We start from the raw sequence: 25,997 nt of genomic DNA, 5'->3' as shown, positions 1-25,997 counted from the left end.
GCTGAGAGCACCCCACAGTGAGAAAAGTAGCAGCTTGGGGATGCATGCAGGCACTCCAACCCTACAATTGGCCAGAGATCCACACACAGAGAAAAGCAGTGGCTTGGGGAAGCAGAGGTGAAAGAAAGCACCCCTCCCACTGCCTAGTGCTCCAGCTCTGCTATTGATCAGAGCATTGCACAGATAGAAAATGAGTCAGTGGCTGGAGCTGGGGAGCTGCAGATTGTGCCAGGTCCAGAATATACAGCACCTGATCCCTACCTAGTGGTGGCAAGTGGAAGCTGCCACTAGATAATGTCACTATACGGAGGCAAAAATCCACATGGTGTGCAGTATGAAAAAGTATATTAAATCTCCAGACCAGAAGGAAAATGACAAGTACCCAGAAATCAACCTTGAAGGCACAGAAATTCATAACTTAAATGACGAAGAATTCAAAACAGCTATCATAAAAAAAACAATGAATTACGAGAAAACACAGAAAGACAATTCAATGAAATCAGGATTGTCTTCACCAAAGAGATTGAAACTGTAAAGAAGAACCAATCAGAACTGTTGGAGATGAAAAACACAATGGATGAGATAAAATTGGGATTCCCTGAACAACAGAGCTGACATTATGTAGGAATGAATTAGCAACTTCTAGTACAGAAATATAGAAATGCTTCAGATGGAGGAGAAAAGAGAACTAAGACTACAAAGAAATAAAGAAACTCTCAGAGAAATATCTGACTCAATTAGGAAATGCAACATAAGGATTATAGGTATTACAGAAGGGGAAGAGGAGAATGCAGCAGAAAGCTTCTTCAAAAAAATAATAGCTGAGAACATCCAAAACCTGGGGAAGGAGCTGGAAATACAAGCGAACTAAGCTAATAGATCTCTTAATGACATCAGTATAAAAAGACCCACTGCAAAGCATGTAGTAGTAAAGCTGGAAAAAGTCAATGACAAAGAAAAAATACTAAGGGCAGCAAGGCAGAAGAAAATAACCTACAAAGGAATCTATCAGGCTTTCAGCAGATTTCTCAGCAGAAACCTTACAAGCTAGGAGAGAGTGGAATGATACAGTTAAAATTCTTAAAGAAAAACTTTCAGCCAAGAATACTCTATCCAGCGAAAATCTGCCTCAGATATGACAGAGAAATAAAAACTTTCCCAGATAAACAAAAGCTACGGGAGTTCATCACCACAAGACCCCCCCACACGCAAAATAAATCCTCAAGAAGGCCCTTGTACATGAAAAAAAAAAAAAAATAGGGAAGGGGCTACAAAACCCTGAGCAAGGAGATGAATATGTAGGCAATAATCAAAAAATGGCAGCTGTCTATCAGATCAGGTTAGTAAACACTTAACTTTAACATTAAAGATAAAGAGAAGGAAAGCACCAAAATAAAAATAATCTTGTCATTTTAACCACAAACTCACAACACAAGATGGAATAAGATATGACAAAAATAACTTAGAAGGGGAAGATGAAAGGGACAGAATCAGAATAGTCTAAGGAAATAAGAAGCTATCAGAAAACGGACTGTCTCATCTATGAGATTTTTTTTTATTGAGGTTATGATAGTTTACAACATTGTGCAAAAGTCTCTTTGAATCATTGACCTCAAGTTCTTTGAATAGATACCCAGTAGTGGGATAGCTGGGTCATACGATATTTCTATTTTCAGTTTTTGAGAAATCTCCATACTATTTTCCATAGTGGCTGCACCAGTTTGCATTCCCACCAGCAGTGTATGAGGGTCCTCTTTTCCCTACATCCTCTCCAACATTTGTTGTTTTTTGTCCTGGTAATTACAGCCATTCTAACTGGTGTAATGTGATATCATAGTGTAGATTTGATTTGCATTTCCCTGATGATTAGTGATGTTGAGCATATTTTCATGTGCTTTTTGTCCATTTGTATATATTCTTTGGAGAAATGTCTGTTCATAGGCTCTGATCATTTTTTGAATAGGTTGATTAATTTTTTATTGCAGAGTTGTGTGAGTTGTTTAAAATTATGGAGATTAACCCTGTTGCATAAATTATTTGCAAATATTTTCTCCCAGTTGGTGGGTTGTTTTTGTTTTGATCCTGGTTTCCTTGACCTTCCGGTAGCTATTTAATAAAATGCGTCCCATTGTTTATTTTTTCGTTTGTTTCACTTGTCCCAGTAGACGTGATATATGAAAAGAACCTTTTATGACCAATGTCAAAGAGTATCCTGCCTAAATTTTCTTCTAGAAGGTTTATGGTTTCAGGTCTTACCTTCAAGTCTTTGGGCCATTTTGAGTTTACTTTTGTGTATGGCATAAGATAATGGTCTAAATTCATTCTTTTACATGTTGCTGTCAAGTTTTCCCAACATCAATTATTGAAGAGACTTTCATTTTTCCATTGTATGTTCTAAGCTCCTTTATTGAAGATTAGCTGTCCATAGACTTGCGGTTTTATTGCTGGGCTTTCAATTCTGTTTCGTTGATCTGTGTGCCTGTTTTTGTACCAGTACCATGCTATTTTGATTACTATAGCTTTATACTATATTTTGAAATCAGGGATTGTGATGCCTTTAGCTTTGTTCTATTTCTCTGGATTGCTTTAGCAATTCAGGGTTTTTTCTTGACCCATACTAATTATAGGATTCATTGTTCTACTTCCGTGAAGAATGTCATTGGGATTCTGATCAGGATTGCGTTGAAGCTGTAAATTGCTTTAGGTAGAATAGACTTTTTTTTTAAAGCTTGGCACCTGAGCTAACAACTGTTGCAAATCTTCTTTTTTTCCTCCTTTTTCTCCTCAAATGTCCTCAGTATATAGTTGCATATTTTAGTTGTGGATCCTTCTAGTTGTGGCATGTGGGATGCCACCTCAACATGGCCTGATGAGTGATGCTGTGTCCATGCCCAGGATTCAAACTGGCAAAGCCCAGGGCCACTGAAGCAGAGCGTGCAAACTTAACCACTCAGCCACAAGGCCAGCCCCAGAATAGACATTTTTATGATGTTTATTCTTCCAATCAATGTGCGTGGAATATCTTTCCATTTCTTCATGTCATAATCGATTTCGTTCAATGATGTCTTATAGTTTTTCTGGTATACATCTTTCAATTCCTTGGTTAAATTTATTCCAAGATGTTTTATTCTTTTTGTTGCATCTGTGAATGGGATTGTGTTCTTGAGTTCTCTTTCTGTTAGTTCGTTACTAGAGGATAGAAATGCAACTGATTCTGTAAGTTGATTTTGTACCCTGCAGCTTTGCTGTAATTGTTGAGTACTTCTAACAGCTTTCTTATGGATATTTTAAGGTTCCCTATATATATAATCACGTCATCTGCAAAAAGTGAGAGTTTCGCTTCTTTACTGCCCATTTGGATTCCTTTTATTTCTTTTTCTTACCTAATTGCCCTGGCCAAAACCTCTAGTACTATGTTGAATAAGAGTGATGAGAGCGAGCACACTTGTCTTGTGCCTGTTCTCAGAGGGATGGCTTTCAGTTTTTGCCCATTAAGAGTGATGTTGGCCATGGGTTTGTCATATATGGCCTTTATTATGTTGAGGTACTTTCCTTCTATATGCACTTTATTGAGAGTTTTTATCATGAATGGGTGTTGGATCTTGTCAAATGCTTTCTCTGCTTCTATTGAGATGATCACATGGTTTTTGTTCCTCATTTTGTTAATGTGGTGTATCACTTTGAATTGCGGTTGTTGATCTATCCCTCTGTCCCTGGTAGAAATCGCACTTGGTCATGGTTTATGATCTTTTTAATGTATTGCTGTATTTGGTTTGCCAATATTATGTTAAGGATTTTTGCATCTATGTTCATCAGCAATATTGGCCTGTAATTTTCCTTCTTTGTGTTAGCCCTGTCTAGCTTTGGTATCAGGGTGATGTTGGCCTCATAGAACGTGTTAGGGATTTTTCTGTCTTCTTCAAATTTTTGGAATAGTTTGAGAAGGATAGATAATGTATTTTCTCTGAATGTTTGGTATAATTCTCCAGAGAGGCCATCTGGTCCTGGACTTTCATTTTTTGGCAGGTTTTTGATTCCTGTTTCAATCTCTTTACTTGTGATTTGTCTATTCAGATTCTCTATTTCTTCTTGATTCAGTTTTTGGAGGTTGTAAGAGTCTAAGAATTTACCCAATTCTTCTAGATTGTCCAGTTTGTTGGCATGTAGTTTTTCATAGTATTCTCTTATAATTGTTTGCATTTCTGTGGTATCCGTTGTAATTTCTCCCCTTTCATTTTTAATTTTATTTATTTGAGCTTTCTCTCTTTTTTTCTTAGTGAGCCTCACTAAGAGTTTGTCAATTTTGTTTATCTTCTCATAGAACCAGGTGTTTTATTCATTGATCCTTCCTTCTGTCTTTATTCTTTCAAAAACAATTTGAAGAGACTTATGCACCCCTATGTTCATTGCAGCATTATTCACAATAGCCAAGACATAGAAGCAACCCAAGTGCCCATGAACTGATAAAGAGGATGTGGTATATCTATATACAATGGAATGCTACTTAGCCATAAAAAAAGACAAAATCATCCCATTTGAAACCACATGGATAGACGTTGATTGTATTATGTTAAGCTAAATAAGCCAGACAAAGACAAAGAAAGACAAACACAGTATGATCCCACTCATTTGTTGAAGATAAACTTACAGTAAATGAGAAGAATTTAGGGGTTAACAAGGGGAAGGGGGTTGTGGGTGGGCACAAGGGGTGAAGGGGCACATTTATATGGTGTTTGACAAATAATCATGTACAAGTGAAATTTCAAAAGCAAACAGTAACAACAACAACAAATTTACTATGAGATACCCTCAGATACCCTACCGAATCCGCTCTTCTCACTTGAAGCCAACACACTCACGTAAATAAGCAAATGGAGCTTATCTGGTGGAAGCCATACCAATTTATAATACTGTGCTCTCTGGACTAGTCTCCACCTTCTCAATTTCTTCTTAGTTTTCTTAAGCAGATTCTCTTCCTCTTTCTGAATCTTAAAGGTTGGTGATCTACAGAGCTCTGTTCTCCTCTCTCTTCCTTCTTCTCAATTGTTACTGGATGGTTTCACTGGGAAGCCAACTCTGAAGTGGAGATGAACATGCAGGGGCTTCATTAGAGCATGATCTTGAACTCAACATTCGTGGAAGGGAACAGAGCATGAGTAGGCGCCGGGGTCTTTCAGAACTTCCTTAAATTGGAGTAGGAGGGACAAGCTTTTATAGCCTCCACTCAATCTGTGTTCACAGAGTGATGCCAACTATCCCAAGAAGGAAAAATAACCTTAGGAGGGGGTGGGTCTTTCTAGTGGAGGCAACCTCCAAAAGTGGCTGCGATAGAGGGTACCAGCAGCTCTCCCAGAAGTTGGATCATGAGTCTTTTATTCATGAAGAAAGATCTGGGCAGCGTATCACATTATTGTGTCCACCACAGATCACCCCCCTAGACACACACACACACACACCCCCACATACACACACATTTTCCCTAACACACACACTAAGTCCTTACTACTTTACCTCTGTCTGTATCTTAAATCTGACCTACTGTACCATGCCTTTATCCTCTTCAACCCTGGAGATAGAAGAGACAAGGTTTAGAAGCTGATTTTTGTGTTTCCCTAATCTTAGGGAAGGTTCATCCGTGAGAATGAATGCAATGTTCAGGGAGAAACAGAGACCAGAGTCTGGAGGAGTGGCCTAATAGTGTTCAAGTTGTCATGGTCCAGGTGTCCTTCAAGTCCAGTTCCCTTCACGTAGTGACAGGAAACTTCCAGTGTGTTCCTCTTTCCCACCAGCTAATACAAGTAGTGCTTCTGACGCTTGGAATACAAGGAGCTCCGACTAATACAGAAGATGACCAAAGGCTGAAACTGAGCCAGATCCTACTGGGTCATGGTGTCCTCCAGACTAGGAAGCACTTGCCCTGAAATGCGCCTTGGTTTTTATGTCCATCTGAATTGCACCAATGATTAATCCTTATTGCATTTTTTCTCCCCCTATGCTTGCTTTCTTCCTTTTATTTTATTTAATATGCTAAGTTTAAACAGGAAAGTGCCTGCATTTCTCATGCAGGTGACAGGATGATTCATTTCCCAGATGTTTATAACTCTTTTATCAGAAAGAAAAAACGAAACTTTGGAATTACTGTTAGATACTCACCTCCTTCTCTCCTCACAACATTTCATTGCTCACCAACACCCCTAAAGAACTATCCTTCATCAGTGCATATCTTTCATACAGCACAGCTGAAGGGTAGGAAAAAGGAACACATCTGACTCATCTCTTACAAGACGAGAATTAAAGGGAATGGTGCATGTGTCTACCTGTTTGCGTGAGTTTGCACATATGCATAGAAATAGGGGCTTTAGGGAGGAGAGGCTCTGAAGTGCCCTGTTTGTTTTAACAAGCCTTCTCCATCCTACAGACCATCCATTCTCCTGTTGGAGATTAGGTGACTCTTATGGGGCCTGGACAACCATCATTTTTGGAATCAAGCCAACAATAAAGTAGCTAATGCTTCAATAATGTTGGCTCTTGAAACAACAAAGCAAAGATGTGGGGAAGGTACAATTTTAACTCATAGACTGATTTTTAACTTGTGTTCACTTTAAACCTGACTTTCTTCCAGCCATTGAGGAAAACATACTTTCTTAGAGCAGAAGATTGAGTAGAAGCATCTTGCTGCCACCCCTCTCTTATTCAGTTCTGAATTCTAGTTTATAATTGGTTTCTAGGGATCATAAAATAAATAACATTAGGATCACACTTTACAGTGTATAATGCATTTTTCAAGTATTTCATTTTTTCTTTTCAGTGCTATATGATATCTTGAGAAATAATCTTTCTTTCCTAGGTTACAAATTTAAAAACCAAGGCCAGGGAGGTCAAAAGAAGTGCCCAAGGTCGCATCACTAGGAAAGGGAAGGGTTAACATAACTTGAGTTTTCTGACACCAGGGACTAAAATTTATGTGACACAAAGTGGAGAATGGGGAAGACTTGAGTTTCCTTAAAATAATGTATATCCAAATAAACCCATCAATCAGCAACCCACTTATAATGAAAGCAAAAAGAAATTTCTCTGTTTCTAGGAAAAGAGCTGGAGATAACTCATACAACAAATATTTATTGAGCCTTTACCACATGCCCAGTTATTTTCCCATTGCCCAAAAACCTTGAGCTGGCTCCTTTGAGGGCCTTTTTGTAAAGTCAAGTCCACAAACTACTTGTTCAGAATCACCAGCAGAGCCTGTAAAAATGCCTGTTGCATCAGAAACCATAGGAGTTGGTAGGGGAATATGCACTTTCAACGTGTATTCTGGGTGATTTTTATGGATGGTAAAGCTTGAAAATTCTGGTTTACAAATCTTGACTTAGATTCCCAAATAGTCTTTTTTTCTTGCTTATATATATATATATTTTTAATTGAGGTAACATTGGTCTATAACATTATATAAATTTCAGGTGTACATCATTATATTTCAATTTCTGTGTAGAGTACATCATGTTCATCACTCAAAGTCTGATTGCCATCCATCACCGTATACATGCCCTTTTACCCCTTTGGCCTTCCCCCTCCTCTCTCTCCCTCTGGTAACCACCAGTCTAGTCTCTGTGTCTATGTGCTTGCTTGTTGTTCTTTTTGTTTTTTATCTACTACCTATGAGTGAATTCATACAGTATTTGTCTTTCTCTATCTGACTTATTTTGCTTGGCATAACGTCCTCAAGGTCCAACCATATTTTCACAAGTGGCAAGATTTCACCATTTTTATGGCTGAATGGTATTCCCTTGTATATCCATATATCACATCCTCTTTATCCATTCATTCATCGATGGGTACTTAGGTTGTTTCCAAATCTTGGTTACTGTGAATAATACTGCAATGAACATAGGGGTGCAAATACCTTTTTGAATTAGTGTTTTCACGTTCTTTGGATAAATACCCAGAAGTGGAATACCTTGGTCATATGGTAGTTCTATTCTTAATTTTTTGAGGAATCTCCATACTGTTTTCCAAACTGGTTCATAGTGGCTGAATCAGTTTACATTCCCACTAGCAGTGTATCAGGGTTTCCTTTTCTCTACTTCCTCTCCAACACTTATTATTAATTGTCTTTTTAGTAATAGCCATTCTGACAGGGATGAGGTGATATCTCATTGTAGCTTTGATTTGCATTTCTCTAATAATTAGTGATGTTGAACATCTTTTCATGTGCCTGTTGGCCATCTGTACATCTTCTTTGGAAAAATGTCTACTCAGATCATCTGCCAATTTTTTAATTGAGCTGCTTGTTTCTTCATTTTGAGTTGTATGAGTTCTTTATTTTTTTGGATATCAACACCTTATCAGATATATGATTTGCAAATATCTTCTCCCAATTGTTAGATTGTGTCTTCATTTTGTTGATGGTTTCCTTTAACGTGCAGAAGCTGTTTAGTTTGATGTCATCCCATTTTTAAATTTTTTCTTTTGTTTCCCTTGCCTGAGGAGACATGACATTCAAAAAGATACTGCCAAGACTGATGTCAAAGAGTGTACTGCCTATGTTTTATTCTAGGAGTTTTATGGTTTCAGGTCTTACACTCAAGTCTTTAATCCATTTTGAGTTGATTTTTGTGTGTGGTGTAAGATAATGGTCTACTTCATTCTTTTGCATGTGGCTGTCCGTTTTCCCAACACCATTTATTGAAGAGACTTTTCCTTTCTTCATTGTATGTTCTTGGCTCTTTTGTTGAAAATTAACTGTCCATAGATATGTGGATTTATTTCTGGGCTCTTGATTCTGTTCCATTGATCTGTGTGTCTGTTTTAGTGCCAGTATCATGCTGTTTTGACCATTACAGCTTTGCAGTATGTTTTAAAATCAAAGAGTGTGATAATTCTAGCTTTGTTCTTTTTTCTCAGGATTGCTGTGGATATTTAGGGTCTTCTGTTGTTTCACATTAACTTTAGGATTCTTTGTTCTATTTCCGTGAAAAATGCTGTTGGAGAACTTTGATAGGGATTGCATTGAATCTGTAGATTCCTTTAGGAAGTATGGAGATTTTAACTACGTTAATTCTTCCAATCCATGAGCATGGAATATTTTTCCATTTCTTTGTGTGTTCTTTGATTTTTTTTAATACTGTTTTATAGTTTTCAGTGTATAGGTCTTTCACCTATTTGGTTAAATTTATTCCTAGGTATTTTACTCTTTTTGTTGTGATTGTAAATGGGATTGTGTTCTTGATCTTTTAATTGTTAGATTGTCTTTTCATTTTGTGATTCATTTTATTTTAAATTATGATTACATTTTATGATTTCCTTTTAAGATTTCCTGTACAAAGGTAAACATTGCCAAAGAAGTGAATGCCACTTTCTTTCTCTTTCTATAATCAGCTTTGAAATAACATTTTTACTCAAACGATCCTTCTCCAAAGCAATGAAATGTTAGGTGCTGATAAGTCAAGACCCCAGAATCAAGTCAGTAAATACAGGAATATTTTGCTGTGTTTCTGGGGGAAATCAACGAGGGTGGCCTCATTGTGAGATTTTTGTTTGGGCAGCAATCCCATCAGTTTGTCTGACTACAGCTTGTGCCTGTATTTTAATGACTCATCCTCTCCCTCTGCTCTGTCTCATGAATTGCTTAGCAGAATTTCTGCTAATTTGGAACATCACATGTCAAGGGGCAGGTATTAGATCGTGTGTGTGTACATTTCAAGATAAACAGATACAGAGTTTTACAGAACTCTTAGGATGACCTAATTTCCCCAACACCTTAAATTTAAAATCATAACCCAGACTTCATATGCTTTAAAATCAACTTTAACATTTAAAACTTCCAAAGAATTAAATGATTTAGTAACAAGTATTGACAGAGAATCAGAGTGACAAAATTCTGTGTACATCAAGGGGAGACAAGGGAAGAATGTACTGTTTAGCTTGTGGCCATTGCTACTATCTGATCTGTGAATTCTATCCTCCGGGTACCCATCTCCCCAGAGTATGAGTCCTTCTTACAGGTCCATGTAGAGAAACCAAGGCAAGAAGCATGTGGATCAAAAGCTCATTAAGTATGTAAAATGGCCAAAATCTTACATATTTTGATCTGACATGGAACTATCAAACTCTTTAACATTTGTTCATTAATATTAGTAATCCTCAAGTCCTCTTTTACAACATGAACTATGGCCTCTTTTTCATGTCAGAGTCTTACTTATACATCAACCAGCCTCTTCACTGTTAGAGGTGGGAGACAAGTTTAAGAAGGTAGAACTGGGCGAGAGAAATACCAAAGATGAGTTTCCCAAACCACAGGATGCAGAATCTTTTAGGACATGGAGAAGGAATACTTTCCAAAGTTCTATGTTAAATGCCAGGAATTTACAGTGTATCCTGCATTGAAAATTGTATATCTAACTTGGAGTTTCTTAACCTTCACACTATTGACATTGGAGCTGGATAATTCTTTGTTGTGGGGGCTGTCCTGTGTATTGTAGGGTATTTAGCAGCATCTCTGGCCTCTACCCACTAGATAGCAATACACTTCTCCCACATTGTGGCAACTAAAAACGTCTGCAGACATTGCCAAATGTCCCCTGGGCAGGGGTGGGGGTGGGGGTGGGAAGTCACCCCCTGTTGAGAACCACTGGACTAACTGCTTCCCAGTTCACCACTGGTGGTTCAGTCTTCTCCACTGTTGGGCTCCAGCTGGTACCCTCTTCACACTGTGTTAGAGGTGAAAACTTCTTACCAAAAGGTTGAGGTCAGGAAGGTTGTTGCCACATCTCAGCACAAAATCGGAAGTGAATTAATATTGAATACTTGATAATAAAATTAGTTAACTATGTAGATCAACTCCATCACTGAGAAATTCTCATGAGCTATCTTTCTCCTGTCGTGGTCTGGGCTTCCTCCTCTGTCCTGAGAGTCCTTCTCTGGGTCACTCTTCTTTCCTGAACCAGCTGATGACTTGCCACCAACTTTACTTGCTCCTATTACATAACTATACAGACCAATCTAGCTTTGAACCTCAAGCTTCTAGACCGACCTTTGCGGTATATAGAAACATACACATACACCCACATGCGTGCAAATATGTTAGCGTGCGTGTGTTTATATATAAGAATGTGTGTAGATGCACACTTATACAGAAACAAAACCATTTTCTGCTAAACTGAAAGGGAATATACCCCTGATCATCAACCCTATTGAAATAATCACAATCTTTCCTCAAAATAACTCAGGCAAATGTTCTTGCACACCTCCACCTCCCACCAAACAGTGGAAAGGTCAGGAGTCAAGGAACAAGTGGTAACTGTCCTGGTTACATCACCAGGGTGGGTTTTTATCCCTGTCTCCACTTAACACAGACCCTCAACCTACCCAGGTTAAGGCAAGAGAAAGCATTTTTCTATGATGTAGTGTAAAGCAAGGGAAAGAGAGACACTTTTGCAGCCCAATAAGAGGCAGGCACTGTACAAATAAGAGGTTAATCCTCACTATGTACAAGCCTGATGGCCACTCAGACTCCACATCAAAGTCAGGCGATAGACCTAAGTGAGATCCTTGGCCCTTTTCCTTCTTCATATCAAGATCCAAATCATCAGTTCCTGCCATGGAGCAGCAGCTCTGAATGAGACTAGGAAAATGCCTGACACTCCCACTAGATTCTGGATAAAAAGAGGCAGGACCTCACAGAGGAGAAAGAGGCCAAGGGGAGAGATGAACATGCAAAAGAGATGCTGCCTGCTTACCACAGGGTTCTTGCAATCAAATGCTCAGATCACAGGCCTGGAGACAGAACTCAGGGAGAAGTAGAATATAAAAATGGATAGAAGAGAATAGAAAAATCAGTAGACATTTATGGGTTGGCTATATTGCCTAAACGTGAAATAAAGTACTGATTAATCACTCTCCAAATTTTACCTACAACTCTATTTTATTGAGCAATATGAAGATGAATGTTCAAGAACTGGGATATTGTTGGCAGTGCCCATATCATAGGTGAGTAATTAAACTGGAAATTAAGGGATTTTGATCATTTTAGGCATTTTAGGCTACTCCGATGATAAATCTAGAATGAGACACCCTTTCTAGCTGAGTTTAAAGGTGTTGTCTTGGGTTTTTTGTATCTTAAGTGATTTTTTATTTGAAATACTACAAGAACTTTCTCTACTCAAAGTAAGAGAATGTAATCCCAAAGGAATGTGTTTCAGGCAAGAGAGAGGGAATTATGCCAAGAGATGTGAATTAGTCAGTGCAGATTTACAGGTTGCTCTCAGAGCTATGCTTGTGTCTAATAGTTATTTTATCTTCCCATTTAGTGGGCTAAGATTATTAAACTCAGATTCTAAGCTTCAGAACTTTGAAGTCCCAAATGTTCCCTTATTGGTGTTGAAGAGGAGTCCAAACTGTATACTTGGAAGAATATCACAGGTAAGCTTTATCTCAGACTAATTCATAGGTCAGCAGAGAAATTTGTCTATGTATAAATTTATATATATATTTTATATATTATTTATAATATATGCATATAATACATTATATATACATATACCTACATTATACTTACATAATATACATACATTATATTTGCACATATTATGCATACATACGTAATAAGTAGTTATATATACACACATATATGTATATATCATTTATATGTCTAAATGATATGTGATAGCTGCACCTTCAGTCTTATGAACACAGCATAAGCTATGAATGACTTCAAGTCAGGAAAAGTTACACTGATCACTACCTTGTAGGGTGCACACTATTCATGGAAATAATCTGGAATCCATGGTATTGGAGGAAAGAACCCCAGTTTTAACGCAGTGTCTAGCAATGAAGTCTAGATTGAACCATAAAACTGCTTAGAGAAGAAGTGATTTTAGAACACTCGTTAAGAATTAAAGTCTTTGATGCCTCCCCTTCTTCTTTTCTGCTATGGGTCTTCTTTCTTGGTCACCATGTCAGAAGTTAAGCCTGCCTTCACTTTTTTCTCCCAATGCCTCCATTCTCCCTATGTACAGGACCTCATAGGAAGACAAACTGCTGGCCAGTTAAATTTAAGCCAGGTCTTCCTTTTCTCAAACTTCAGAACGGTACATCCAAATGCCTTTTGGATCATCCCATCTGCATTCCTTACAGCCTCTGAAATCAATGTTCTGAAGATCACTCTAATCATGCATCTTCTACTGCTCGCTTCCTGTAATGTGCATCAGCAAAAGTCAGTGAGACCTTGTAAAGGTTAATTTTACACAGTTTGTTGAATGAAAACAATGAGTAAACTGACCACGCTCAGTAAAGCCACACTCATCGTCTGGATAGTCTCACAGCTCACCCCTCCCCAAAGGAGGCTTTCTTGCCATGACGAAAATTGTTTTAACCAGTTTTCCCTGACTCCAGGGTTGTCCTCAATCTACCACTCATGTGCTATGAAACTTCTAACAAAAAATAACAAATCCATATCTTTCCTATGCTTCAACTCTTCAATGGCTCATACATGGCTTGAAAGGCTTGTTTCTCTCATATCTGGACAAGTCCTCCTCAAGGTAAATACCTACGTCTCTTCCTGGCTTAACCACAGAGGTGCTCAGGTTATAGAAGGGGCCATTTTGTGTTGCTTTTAACAGCAAAAAAGGAGAAAGTTTCTTTCAGCAAAATGTTACAAACTTTTTCTAAGGACTTGGCTAGGTAACTTGGCTAGGTAAACGAAGCTTGAAATTGAGGAAACTCAGTAAACTGCTATTTCTTTATCTCTTCCTCTTCTTGCAGAGGTACACAGATGCAGGACGTAGAACATCCCAGGTCAGGACCAGGGATGGAGACAGCAAGGAGAGGACCCCACAGAAGAGAGGCCATTTTGAGGGAGCACTGGAGAGCAGAAAATTCCTGAATCAGTATTCAAGCAGTAGATAAGGAAAGCTGAAGACAATCCTGAGATATTCCTGACTCTCTGCCTATAGCAAACTGTGTCTAGTCCACACCTGAAGTAAACACCTAATCTCTGCACCTATTCTTTGGTACTCTGTGTGTGAAAGATACATAAGGTATCCTTTTGGGGGGAGGGGAGGGTGAGATATACTAGACTACAGTGTCAAGAAGAGCATTATGTATTTTAGAAAATATTCAACTATCTAACATGGCTTAAAAAGCTTTTCATATCACGGTCTCTATCTGCCTCTGAAAACTCATTTTCTGCCATCTGCTGCTTGTTACTTCAGTGACTGTCAACACTGCCTGAACTCCAGTGTTGAAACACCATGCCATTATCTGTGCTTTTGCTTGTGTATCCCTTTGCATGAGATGTCCTGTCTTTCTCCACTCTGGTCTGTACTATTATTCCCCATTCATCTTATGAGACTCAGCTGACAGAAATATGTATTTCGCATCTTCTCTGAACTTGAGCTCAGTGTTCTACACAATTCATGTTTCAATAAATACACATATTGTAGTATATTATAATTGCAAGAAGATATATTTATTCAGTGAGTTGTGAGTTGCTCAAATAATCGTATCTTAATAATTTTCCACTTATCTCCTCCAGCACCCAGTGGATATTCAATAAATATTTATTAAAGAAAGAAATATTAGTTATATACATTTTGGAGGTTTTTTCCTTAGTATAAATTAACAAAAATTTATTTTTTTAACAAACTACGCTTGATTTCTACGGTGCCATGGCGGGGAAAGTTTTTCCAGAGCCCCTGAAATCCCACCGTGATACAGCTCTGTTGACAACAAGGCGAATTCCTGCAACTCCTACAAGTGCCACTGATTCTCTACCTGAAGCCAGGGTATCCGAGATGCTCATGCTCCCCGTGGAAATCTGCCAAAAGCACACTTCAAAACTGCATTTTTCGCCACATCTGCTTAATCTGGTTTCTGGGGTACGATTTAAATCTTCTGATGTACTAAGAGTCAAGTGTAAATGACGCTATGAAATGTGCATCTGGTGACTTCAAGGAAGCATTTGTTCCCAAGCATCTACAGGCAATGTCTTTATTCTGACAACCTGCAAATCTCAGTACAAACAAGTTATTTGTGTGAAAAGTTAAACTTTTAGTCCCTAGTAATAGTGATTTTTATCTCAGTCTCTTTATAGAAGAAATGTATCCTTGAATTTTCTTAAAACTTAGTCCTGACACTAAAAGTCATTTTTCCTAACTTGTATCATGAGCCCCTGCCCAATTATTGTCTACTTAAATATTTAAATATTGAATACATTGGATTATATTTATTGCCCATCTTCGGTGAATATTGCCCATTATATTAAAGTTATTTTATCCTATCCTAGGATAAATTATCAACTGCCTTTTTGTGGGATGAATGTTTTTCTGGATGAGATCATGAATCCATGACCAAAGCAAAATATCTATAAAATCCATCCTCACATAACTTGTGTATTTATAAATTATGAAATAGATACCCAATTTAAAACAGTGGAAGACAAGTCACAGGAGGAATTCCCTGAGTGAAATTCAGTGGTGGGATTAGGATAAAAGGAAAAACTAAGTTGACCACTCACTCTGAATTGATTCTCAAATGCCAGCTTTGAGGATTTTTCTGGAAGCCCTTGACAACATTACAATTTACACGTGACGCATTTGTTTACACAAACCTCCCTCTTACTACATGTCAGATAGTTTCCAAGAGCTGAAAATGTAGTGATGAACAAGATAGACAGGGTCCCTGCACCCATGGAGTTTGAATTCTACTGTGGAGAGTCAGACAAATAAATGTAGAACACTCCTAAGTGCATTTAAGAAAACAAACACAATGACTTATAGAGTGTCGCTTGGAACAGAGGAAGGACCACCTATCAGATGAAACACTCAGAGAAGACCATGAAAGTGTCGTCTGAGCTCAGATCTGAAAGATGAGAAACATGAAGAATGATGAGAAACATGAGGAAAGATGAGGAAACAGCAAGAACAAACGCACTGAAGAAGAAGTAAATTTGGCAGAAATAGGATCACTAACATTAAATCTTAGTGATCAAGAACAGATGGGCAATGGCCAGGGCACATAAGAATTTATGGATTAAAAAATGAAATTGGATTGATTTTATGCCAAAGGCAAGAAGCCATTGGTGACTTTTAAGCCATAGAAAGACATGATCTTACTAATATTTTTGAAGTCTCTCTCTTCCTGCCAATGTTAGGGTCCAAACAGAATATCCATAGCAATAATATGTTTTACTTCTGGCTGGCCAATTTGCTAACCCATAGCACATTAAGTGTAATTAGAAGCTTTAATTGTAGCTTAGTTTTTAAAGGCTATCTTTGTATTTTATTTTTATTTTCAGTCATGATAATAATCATTAATGCCATCTATAATTATTAGGGCATTCCTTCTATACTGCCAAAAAACCTGATTCTAAATACCTGGAGATTTATTGTACTTTTGTCCCCTGGAACATGGATCATACTATCCTTAATTTTTTAATTCTATATGTGACAAGTTTTTTTGCCTATCAATGGACATCGATTTCCTATACAAATACAAAGCTATATTCAAGCTAATATAGAATATTTAAAGTTTTACAAAATCCTTTAATAATGATCGACCACTGAAAATACAAGGCTAACCTCTCAAATCTCCAAAGCTCATACATAGCAATAAATTTGAATCAATGAAAAATAATTGACAGGGCTATAGGTCATATACTGATATAAAGAAATATCATTAAATACTGGTTCTTTTTTGTTGAGAAATATGTGTAAAGTTCAGAAGTAAAAGATACTGTTCTTTCTCTGCATTTGTCTGTTTTTAATTTAAAAAAACTTCAAAAGTTGTTAGAAGTAAGAAGAGCTAGAAAATGATATAGGTAAGGAAGAAAAAAGAAATTAACGCTAGTAAATCAGACATTTGTCTTAAAACCCCAGTCACCTAGATCAACATATCCTGTAACTGAAAAGAAAATATCAGCAGACTTAGAAAGTCAAAGAGAAAAAGGTTCCAGGTCATTTTGTTTTGACTAAAAAGTGGCATATTAATCAGCATTCTCCAAAGAAATAGAATCAATAGGATGTACACATAAAAAGAGATTTGTTGTGAGGAATTGGTTCACATGATTATGGAGGCTGACAGGTCCCAAGATCTGCAGTTGGTAAGCTGGAGACCTAGGAGAGTAATGTTTCAGTTCAAGTCTGAGGACAGGAATAACTGATGTCCCAACTCAAAGGCAGTCTGACAGAAGGGATTCTGTCTTACTTGAGGAAGCCTCAGAACTTTTGTTCTATTCAGATCTTCAACTGATTGGACAAGGACCTCCACACTAGGGAGAGTAATCTGCTTTACTCATTCTACCAATGTAAATGTTAAATTCATCCAAAAAACACTCTCACAGAAACACCCAGAATAATGTTTGACCAAATATCTGGGAATCCAGTGATCCAGTTAAGTTGACACATAAAATTAACCATCACAAGTGGTAAGCTAATTTCTAAAGCTTAGGCCAGGAATCATTTATCCACTCATCCTACCAACATTTATCAATACCCTGATGAGCATCAGGTCTACTCTAGGTTCTGTGGATCCAATGAGATGTAAGAAATGATCTCTGACGTCAATGGGTTCATGGCCCTTGGGAAAAAGGACAATGGAAACATATGCAAAATGCAGTGAGATATTTACCAAAGGTCTGATTTGAAAAGAGAGAGTGAGGTCACAGCAAGCACTGAGTGGATATTCAAGGGTTTTAACTCTAAAATTTAGAGAATGGTAAGGAACATCACTTGCAAAGAGATCAGCTTTCCAGAGAGAGGGAATCTCCTGTCTAAAGAAATGTACATGACAGAAAGGACACAGTGGGAAATGCAAGTGGACTGAAGAACCAAGAGAAGCCTGAATGGTTGGGAGAAGCCCAGTAACAGTGGGAGGTTCTGTCATAAAACATTTTGTATGCCCTGAGCATTGCTCCTCGTTACCATGAGCCAAGTACAGAGTTTTCACTAGATGAAAGAGATCTCAACAGCTCACAAAGAATCTTATTCCATTTTTGGAAAATTTTAGCTAGTTTTTGCTTGAGTTTAACCAAAATCTTTTTTTTCACAGCTGCCAATTATGGACACTTGCTCTGCCCTCTTATGACTTATTTTGTCAAACACTGAGCCTTCAGATTCGTCTTGTCACTCTTTTATTCAATGCCTATCAGTTAAGAAACAGTTATGTCAGGTGCTGTGCTGTGAGCTTGTAGGTTACAGGGGACCGAACACATGTGGCCTTTTCCTCATGAAGCTGAGAGTCTCCTAGAGGGGAAAGTCAATAAAGAATCATAAACAAAAACACGTGATTTCTAAATGTGATTACTGCAATGAATGTAAAGTGTAGACTACTTGCTTGTCAGGGCTAAAGTCAAAAACATCCCCAGACTAAAGAATCCCAGAGAGATCTATGGAAATCTTAGTCTGTTTTATCTTGCAGAACCAGCGACACAATTGCTAATGTCCAAACCAACTCCATAGGCCTGCCTTAAAACACACATAAACCCATGGTCTTGCTCAGGCATAGACCTACTATTTTAACTATCATCTCTACTTGGAAACAAGCAGTAAATTTTAATTTCTTTCTTGACTTCAGATCTGACTCATTTATACATTGCTTCCATTGGTCATCACTGACTGAGTTAACCACTTCCTTTTCAGCATTGTTGTTTATTTGACAGAAATTATACCTTGGACCTGTGCTGTCAAAATCCAAGAAGTGACATAAGGAATAAGAATAAGGTTTGTCACAGTCTTCTGCTTCTAGGCAATTAGAATTTTTATAGTATCTTCTTATAACTAAATGAGAAACATAAATCCTGTAATTGAAATGAGATGAACTCACTTGCTTACCTGAAGACCAAACTGTTTTTCATCATGCTGACTCCACTCAGAGGCTCCCAACACCCCAACGTCAAACAGAAAGCAAAAGACGTGTGCCTCTAGTCATTGGTGGATTACCACCAAAATGGTTTTAATATTGAAAGGGCGAAGGGGAGTAAAAGAAACACAGAAGCTGAAAGTTGATTCCTAGCCACCAAGCTCTTCCCTGATTCTCCTGGTTGGCACTGGTATGAAAAACATTTGCAAACTACACTAATTACAGCCCAAACAGTTTATTGAGGCCTTTCCTTATCTGCCTTGTACATACAGTCAGGTCTTCCACTGAGTTTTCTCCAATTCCTCCTGCTGCTGTTGGATCCCAGCCATTACCATTCACCCTCTTGCATGAATCATACACCTGCTTCAAACTGCCTGGGTCCCAGTCCACTCTACTTTAGAATGATCTGCTTTCACAGCATCCATGCTCATAGGTAATGTGACTCAGGCCCTTTATAACTGCTGGCAAGCCTGCATCCTCTATATCACATTCGTAGGGAGAACAAATGAAGTCTGAAAAGGAGACTAATGTTTGGGGGTGAATGCTTTTAATAGAGAAAAAGCTTTTACACAGTGAATTATGAGATAAAACACTGACTACCCAACTTTTGGCTCTAATTTTGCATTTTCATATCGCCTATTTTAGGAATACCTAGACATTTAACTGTACTAGGGACTGAAGTTTTTAATTCTAAAATGAGAAAACTCAAATACAGCCAGCAGTTAAATTCAATTAACTGTGTGTAATAGGAGTTCTTGAGCTCAGAATGAACACATATTAATTCATTCACCCATTTAGCCATTCACATATTAACTTATTCAATAAATATATATTTAGAATCAACTCTGCGTAAGACTCTATTTGAATCAGAGCTCCAAACAGGTGCGGATAGATTAGATTTTATTTTCTCATCATAGCAGATCTATATTGCACAGAAAAAGATTGTATGATGTATTTCTGTTAAGATCTTTAGAATTAGAATAAATGCTATCTATTTCTGGAATCAAACAACAGGGTTATTATGGTTTTCTAATCTCACGTATTCATTTATCTATTCATTCATTCAATAAACATTGAAATTCTACCATCTATATTGAATGAAGCTCCATTCCTTCATGGAGGAATAATCATATCATCAATTATTTCAGTAAATACAAGAGTTTAGCGTTGCTTGCTCACAAGATGTTAAAGGGGGGTCAGAATAGATTGGTAGCTTTGCCAAAAAGTGGAAACTTTCTTGTTAGGCAATTGGGAAGCGCTAAAGAATTTGTGAGGAAGAGGGATCTGGTTGAGTTAAAAAGGTCTTCTGAAGCAAGCATGGAGGATGAGTAGAGGATCGAGAAACCAAGGGAGAGGAGAGAACTGGAACGAGGCTGCAGCAATGGGACATGTGAGAAAGGACGGGGTCTCAACCAGGCACCTGCAGAGGCTGTGGGATGAAGAGGCAGTAACCCATTCAGAAGAGATCGTATGTCCCCATCAACAGGCAGATTAAAAGCCTACAAATAATCCAGTTAGGTAGATTTAAGAGTCATCATTACATAGGCAAATATAAATTTGTTAAGGGTAGAAGTACTAGGTAGTAAAGCCTAATATTCACATAGTATTTACCACGTTTCTAGATACTGTACACAGACTAACTTTCAGAGATCAAACTCACAGATTAAATCTTTGCAATGATCCTGGGAGGAGCTACAATTTCTCACCCATTTTACAGATGAAGAAACCAAGACAAAAAAAGAAAAGCTTAAAGAAAATATCTCCAGGCTCTGAGCCACTAAATCGTAAGTGCTAGATTTAAAATCCAAGTACACCAACATCCATAGATTTAACCACTACACTAAATGGCATTACTGCTGCTGTCACTGAATCTTTATTGTAGTGATTCTTGCTCATGGTAACATCAAATTGTACAGAAGAATTATGCTAAAGTTCTGGAACTCGCCTTCCATCTGTTCTACTCCCATGCTCTATTGATCCCTTTTAATTTTGGTTGTTTTTTGATCTTATGGTGGTTCCCTGCGTAATTTTAAGTGATATACTTATGGATACTCTTTAATAAAAACAATACCTATTTTCTCCTCACTCTGACAGATGATGATTTTGCTTACATGCACTTTGACCCACATTCTCCATCCCTAGTCCCAATGTCTGATGGTTGTATTATTGCTCTTAGCTTTTATATTGACCCTTTATGACGTTAGTAATATACAAAATCCCTATTTCTAGTTCCATAGGATTTTTATTGGTTGACCCATCCCCACTTCTTAAGACGAAGTTGTTGCTGCCCTTACCCTTCCCTTGTACATATCCTTAACACTTCCTTCCCTCTTTCATCTTACATCTTACCGGTGACATTTGTCCTTTCTAAGTAGTTAATGTTATCCATTTTTACACTCTGTTCTGCACCCACAACCAAGTTGGCCATGCTTTGTCCATAGACTGACTCCAGAGAGATGGAGCATATACATAGCTATGCTATTAAGATGCTGCAGGTAATTTTATTGCTCCCTCAAGCACTGCATTAGAGTTACACTTTCATCTCAAAAATTTGATGTTAGGACCTCTGTGAAAGCTGAAAGAGATCTTCCTAGTACCAAGGTCAAGTTGATTTTATTTTATGATACTAAATTGTAGCACATTTTTCCATGGAGACTATGACTTTTTTGTATATTTTAGTTTTATCCTTTCTAATTGCCTATTCATTTTCTTTCCTATTCCTTTCTTCCTTTGTTCCTTTCTCTCTCTTTCTTGATTTCTTCTTCTTCCTTCCCTCTCTTCCTCCTTCTGCATCCTCTCTCTTCAAACTATGTGCCTTGATAGTTTCCTAGGATTTTCCAAAACTCCCATTCAGAGAAATAGCAATTACCTCAGGATTTTCTTGGGCTATGTGGATTTCCCATCTCTCTCCTTTTCCAAAGAGCACTAATATTCTGGGGGCTCCCAGAGGGTCAGAGCTTGGGAGGGAGGAGGGGAGCTTGTCCTCTGTCCACATCTGCCCATGCTGACATCAGCCGAGATGACATGGTCCTCCCTGGTCCTCCTCGCAGCCTGTCATCAGCTGATCTCCCTTTGTGGGTTCAGAAACATTCAGCCCTTTTCCCACCCCACTTAGTGGTCAGGAAAACTTGGCAGTGCTATCAAAGTCTGTCTTGAAATATCTTCACACCTCCATCATACTCTTCTATTCCTGGGTTATGCATGAGGGACCTGGTGAGGCTTTCCAGATTCTAGCAATTTAGATAGAAATGCTATAAAAATCTCTTCTGTTTTTGAGTTCCCCAAACTTTATGGGAAATCTATCCTTCTGCCCCCTCCCCAGCACCACTCAGGAATTTGGGTTTAGGGGAGAGTAGAGGTCAGGGTCCCTTGATCAGAGACCAATATCAGTGATTTACTGCACGCTACTTTTTTTTCTGATCTTTCACCCTTTTTCTCCTCCCAAAGCATTTATCTCCTCTACAGCTAGAAAGACCTATTCTGCATGATTCTTCCCTATCTCTCACTTGGGCCAGTACTTCAATAATTAGCTTCCTTTATTCCCCCTTGCTTTTCGCTTTTAATCCTACCTTATGCGTAAAATATCCTTTAGACAAAATCTCTCCTGATAATTTATTCTTTAAATGAATTCCTGGTGATCTATACACTACACTCCAGGAATGTCTGAATCTCTATTCAAACTTAAGCTGGAAAATAGTTATATGGACTAGGCTTAAACGGTAAGTGAGTTTTACCAAACACTAAACCTACACATTTCCCAATACAAAACTGGCCAATCAAAAATATTTTCAAAATTGTACCTGACTCAGATTGATTAATCTTCCTGGTTCAGTCCTAGAAATAAAATTGTTTTGAATTTCAACTTCATCTCAAGATGTTTGGAGATGAAACAACTGAATACACCATGTCTATTAATTCTAACCTTAGATCTCCCACATATTCTGGGCAGCCAAAGGCCTCTTCTGTTTATGCCATGACTTTTATCTCAGCCCCTCAGGGGTCTGCTAAAGAAAAAGGGCTTTTCGATGATGACTGAGGAGGCAGTGTTTCTGCCACCTGGGAGGCTAAGTTCCCAAGTGCTGCAAACTCTTGTAATCTCTTGGCTCTTAAAGGCCCTTCAGATTAGTGTTCAAACCTCAGGTGGTCTGCAAATACCAAACATCTTTCGTTTTCTCTCATTTGCTCTCTTCTCTCATTGGAAGAGCATTTAAATGGGTTAAGTAAGAGCTGTGGTTATATTTAAACTGGTGTTCTAACAGTTCTCATTAAAGTTTAAAGAATCTTCTAGAAATAAGAAAGTACTTATTAGCAGGTATTCCATAAATTTTTGAAGTAAAGAGAAAGACAAATCTTTGAAGCACCTCAATTTTCTGCTTAAAAATAATAAGAACATATTTTATTATTGCTACATGCTACATACAAAGCCCTTTTTGTAATAAATCCTTAGGTACTCCTGAGGGATTTTTAAAAAGTAAATTCTTACAACCTGGACTCATTAAGTCCCAAATACAAGTTGAGTGTTAGCTACATAATTTTCCAAAACTCTCTAAACTTTTAATGCTTTGATTGATGACTCTGATATCACTTTGCTCCAAGCTTTGTGGGTCCATTGACTATTAATCAGGTTTAATAATTCCCCTTGAAAATAGTTAAGCACCACAAAATTATTACCCTGATGATTTTTAATTAAGTGCATCCATAAAAATTTCTGACAGTTTTCATGATCAGTGTTCATTAAACAAAAGAATTTTCTGGACACAGTATACTACATCCAATTTACTTAGAGCTATATTTAGAGAGGTTCCCCCATTTCATCCGTAATACAGGTTGAAAAGTTAACTAGGCAATGAGCAAAATGTCTTAGTATGACTTATAAAATAGAAGCTTACAAAGAAAAATCAATAAAGACCATTTAGTCTGTAAAACTGAAAATAAAGTTTAAAAGGTAAGAGGACAGAAGGGGTCGGCCCGGTGGCGCAGTGGTTAAGTGTACACATTCCACTTCGGCAGCCCAGGCTTGACTGGTTTGGATCCCGGGTGTCGACGTGGCACTGCTTGGCAAGCCATGCTGTGGCAGGCATCCCACATATAAAGTGGAGGAAGGTGGGCATGGATGTTAGCTCAGGGCCAGTCTTCCTCAGCAAAAAGAGGAGGATTGGCAGCAGATGTTAGCTCAGGGCTAAACTTCCTCGAAAAAATTTAAAAGTAGGAGGACAAACCTACTTTGATAAATATGCATTTGATAACGAGATAGCCTGTGGGTAAAAATAAACTGACTTCAATGAAAATTTAAAGAATCAATTAACATCCTTAGTGCTTAATGCCACCCAGAGGAATTTCCAGAAAAGGTTCTTGAAGCTTTTCACAATTTATTTAAGAATCAGGTTAATCATTGCACAGAGAATAAGATAAATGAAGCTCAGCACAAACAGATTTGTCATAACTTAAAAATATAGTTCCTGAAAAATACACATAGAATACATTTTTGAGAAGATAAAAATGGTGTCTTCTTATACATTTCCACAATCTGATTTTCAGAAGTTAACATCTAAAGAAACTGACAGTTCCAAAAACAGGTTTATGGCACTATGAGATTTCTGCGGTGGTTAATTTTATGTGTCAACTTGGCTGGGGCATGAAGTGCCCAGATACTTGGTCAAACATTGCTCTGAGTGCTTCTGTGAGGGTGTTTTGGATGAGATTAACATTTAAATGAGTAGACTAAGTAAAGCGGATTGCCCTCCCTAATGTGGGTGGGCCTCATCCAATCAGTTGAAGGCCAGAATAAAACAAAAGGCTAACACACCTACACACACGTGCACACACCCTCTCCAGGTAAGAGATAATTCCTCTGGCCTGATAGCCTTTGGCCTGGAACAGTGGCTTTTTTCCTGCTTTCAGACTCGAACTAAAACATCAGCTTTTTATGGGTCTCAAGCCTGCCAGCCTTCTGACTCCTGGTCCTCAGGTCTTCAGACTTGAACTAGAACCACAACACTGGGTCTTCAGCTGGACAATTCACCCTGCAGATCTTAGAACTTGTCAGCCTCCATAATGACATGAGCTAATCCCTTATAGTAAACCTCTTTATATATTTACATACATATATATATGCCCTGCTGGTTCAGTTTCTCTGGAGAACTCTGACTAACACAGTGCCCAGTCCCAAGCATTTACCCTATGAAAATTTCCATTCTCGTGACTTTAAAATAATGTCCAGTGCCATTTGGCATTTACTTAAATTAATATCTATGGACCACAGCAAGGTGGTGGAAAGTGAGTAGGTTTTAAAGCCAGATTTAAATTCAAATCCTTGCTCTGCCACTAACTAGATGAGTGGTCCTGGACAGATGATTCCATCCCTCTGAAAAATATGTTTCCTTATTTACGAAATAGACACAAAAAATTTCAAATAAAAAAGAAACCCTCCAGGGTTGTGTGGCTTAAATGGACAATGGATGTAGATAAGGTAGGACTCAGGATATGAGAGCAAAAGTAACCTGGATTTTTCATCAGGGGAGGAAAAGGTAGGCTAGCTCCCTGCGTCCTGCCCCCACACAGCACTTGGTTGAATAGTCTGGCTTTAGCTAGTAAAGAGAGGAGAGGGCAAAGATGTCTGGAAATTAATTTGGCCCCCAATTTTGCTGCCTTTTCTGTGTGTATTACCTTGTTGAGATGCCAAGCAAACCTGAATTGGAGGCAGACTAGGCAATGTCAAAGCGCTCTGTTTTAGAAAGCACATCCTTAGAAGGTTTTGTATGTTCTTTTCCTGGTGAAAATATAGAAAGGTAGAACTAGAGAAAAAATAAAGTTTTCTATAGCTGCAACAAGTGAGGAAACCTCTGGCTTACTTCTCCTTCGGTCCTCTTTTCTCCCCGGGCTGCTCGCTGACGTAAGGGGAGATATAGTCAAGAGAACCCCTTGGGAAAGGTCCCAGGAGCCATGGGCTGTGCCATGTTGAGCTCCTGCTGGGAACAAGTTTAAAGGGCAGAGAAAAATCCAGAACAGTGAACGACTAAGTGTGTGTGAGACGCCGTGTGTCTGTATGTGCGTGTTCTGATCGATACGTAATGTATTTTTTTCTCGGGAGTGGATCGCGTTTTACCCCCTCCTCTATGGGAAAAAAATATTTTCAGTAAGAATCA

The sequence above is a fragment of the Equus przewalskii genome, chromosome 5 (genome assembly GCF_037783145.1).
Source record: "Equus przewalskii isolate Varuska chromosome 5, EquPr2, whole genome shotgun sequence".
NCBI lineage: Eukaryota > Metazoa > Chordata > Mammalia > Perissodactyla > Equidae > Equus > Equus przewalskii.
This window is presented reverse-complemented; position numbering follows the sequence as displayed.